Below are 2904 nucleotides of genomic sequence, written 5' to 3' on the forward strand. Positions count from 1 at the left end.
GGGTCTGAGTGCCTCATGGGGGTGCAGGGGGGTGGAGGCCATGACCAGTGGACTGGGAGGCCGGGAAAGGGGTGTCAGCCTGGGAGGGGGCAGCTCTGGATCTTCACACACACACACACCCCCGTGAACATCCCCGTGTCGGTCGGGGACCCCCAGCCCAGAAAGCTGGGGAGTGGGCAGGAGAAGCAATCAGCCTGGCCCCAGCCTCAGTTTCCCCATCTGCCTGCCTTACAAGAGGGTCAGCCCCCCGAAAGGGTGCCTCCACCCACTGAGCTCCATCGGGCAGACCCCCCTGCCCAGGGCGGGGCCCCCATCCCAGCCGAGTCCTGGGGAGACCGGCCTGGCTCAGTGTCCACCCGGCTGACCCCACCAAGCAGCCAGGCACGTCTCTCCCTCGCAGCCTCACGGGAAGGGGTTCGAAGCCATGGCCCCTGACCATGGGGTTGGCCCTCCTCCAGCTGAGGGAGGGTCTGGGAACCGCCAACCCACACGCCCTAGAGCAGGGGTGGGCAAACTTTTTGACTCGAGGGCCACAATGGGTTCTTAAACTGGACCGAGGGCCGGAACAAAAGCATGGATGGGGTGTTTGTGTGAACTAACATAAATTCAAAGTAACCATCATTACATAAAAGGGTACGGTCTTTTTTTTTTTTTTTAGTTTTATTCATTTCAAACGGGCTGCGGGCTGTAGTTTGCCCACAGCTGCAAGGGTGGCCTGCTGCACCTCACCTGCTCCCCCTGGGGGGACACCCAGTGCCACCCAGTGGCTGAGAGCAGGATCTGCCCTGGCTGCTGGCCTGCCCAGGGCCACAGTCCCTCTGGGACTCAGGTCTGGGGGCCCCTTCCCAGACCCCACGGGCTACGGCTCCTGGGCCCAGGCCACACCCCAAGCCTGGGGCCGACCCCGACACACTGCGGAGCTTGGGGTCTGGCTTCCCTGGGCGCCGCCCGTCTGCCCGCTGGGGTGTCGGGGCCCCTTGGCAACAGCGGGGCTCGCCCTGTGTGTTCCTGCCCCCCAGCCCCGGCCCTGGAGCCGCGTTGAGGCCGCTGCACCTGTGCTCCCCACGTCCTGGGAGAACAAACGCCCTCGTGCACCTGTGGGGGGAGCAGCGCACTCTCACACTCGGCGCAGACGGACCGGAACCGGGTCAGGCTGTAGGACCGGTGCTGCCGCCTGGGGGTGAGCCGGGGGTGAGCCGAGGTGTCCTGTGAACTCACGGGGGAGGGGGGGGCGGCGCTCGGCTGCGGGACAGCTCCTGCGTCTCGGTCTCACGGAGGGTCCGCGGGGCTCGAGCTGGACGCTGCCCCTGAGTTCATACGCGGAAATCCGAGTCCCCAGCAGCTCGGGGTGCAACGCACTGGAGATGACGGTCTTTGAAAAGGGGTTATGTTGAGCGAGGTCACGGCTGTCCTCACAAAAGGGGAAGATTTGGCTCTGACCAGAGAGCTCGATGGTTAGAGCGCCACCCAAGTACCAAAGGGTCTTGGGTTCGAGTCCCGGTCTAGGGTGTGTGCTGCTGGCCCGGCTGGCATGACCTATGAACCAGGAGGTCAGGGTTCGATTCCCAGTCAGGGCACAAGCCCCGGTTGTGGGCTCCATCCCCAGTGTGGCGTGTGCAGGAGGCAGCTGTTCAATGATTCTCTCCCATCATGGATGTTCCTCTCCCTCTGCCTCTGCCTTCCTCTCCGAGATCAATAACAATAATAATAATAAAGAAAAGCCCGTCCTGAGCCCCCCAGGCGCCCTGCCCAGCAGCATCCCAATGGCTCTGCTCGGAAAGGGGACACAGGCTCGTCTGGGATGGGGGGGGTGGGGGGCACTGCGGTGGCGCCGGGGCCTCAGCAGGTACTTCCTAGCTCCGCCCACGGAGGGGGCCCGGGAGCAGGCCCAGAGCCCAGAAGGGGCGCCAAACAAGACCCCCCAAGAGGAGCCAGAACCCCTTGGAGAAGTGGCCGCGTCCGGATGCAGGCCTGGGACTGGCCGCAGTGAGAGCCACAGAAACTGGGACCAGCCGAAGGGACGAGGACGCCGGCGAGGGCTCCCACGGCCGAGCCTGGGGCCTCGAGCATAAAAACGGTGACAGCTGTAGCCACACAAGGTCGACACGCTCTCGCGAGTATTTGCCACAATAAGGTCTTACAGGACGACAGTAAGGAACGAGAACATGGTTTTTAAAACCCACGAGGCCATGGGGGCGATTTCTGAAAACAGAGGAGCTCTGTGGGAGGCAAGTGCAGCGATGGGTGGGACATGGCCACTTGGCAGCCCCCCCGCCAGGAAAGGGATGAGCTGGCCACGCGCCCCCCGCCCTCCTGGGGGGCCCATGGAAGGGCCCTGTGACCCCGTCTCCAGCCTTTGCACGTGCTCCTACCTGGACTTGGGTCTCAGCCTCGAGATCCCCCCTGGAGGCCCTCCCAGGCCAGGAGGAGAGGGAGAGAGCCCAGCACCCCCCACCCCCCCAGCCCCAGGGCCGCAGGGAGCAGTGGCCCAGCAGGGCCAGCCCGAGCCTCACGCATGAAAACCCCATCGTCTTGGGTGCTGAGCCCAGGCTGAGGGGTGCCGGGGGAGTGACAGACAGCCCCGGCCTCAGTCTCCCCACCTGCAGGGTCAGGGTGCAGGGGGTAGAAGACTGCCCCCCCCTCCAGGCCTGATGCTCCAAGACAGGCAGACAAGCCTGCCACCAGGGCCGTCACCCCAACACACGACACTCTGTGGACTTTCCTGTTTATTTACTTAAAACAAACATCTGTGCGCTATGTACAGGTCCGGCGCCCAGGCGGGCAGGCGGGCAGCTGGGTGGGGAGCAGTGGCAGCTGGGGTCAGGCGGGGTCTGTCCGCTCCTGGCTGCTGGGGCCGGCTTCGCCATCCCTGGTACCGGCCGCTGCCCTGAGGCAGCCTCTGCC

Source organism: Myotis davidii, unplaced genomic scaffold, assembly GCF_000327345.1.
Source record: "Myotis davidii unplaced genomic scaffold, ASM32734v1 scaffold609, whole genome shotgun sequence".
Classification (NCBI taxonomy): Eukaryota; Metazoa; Chordata; class Mammalia; order Chiroptera; family Vespertilionidae; genus Myotis; species Myotis davidii.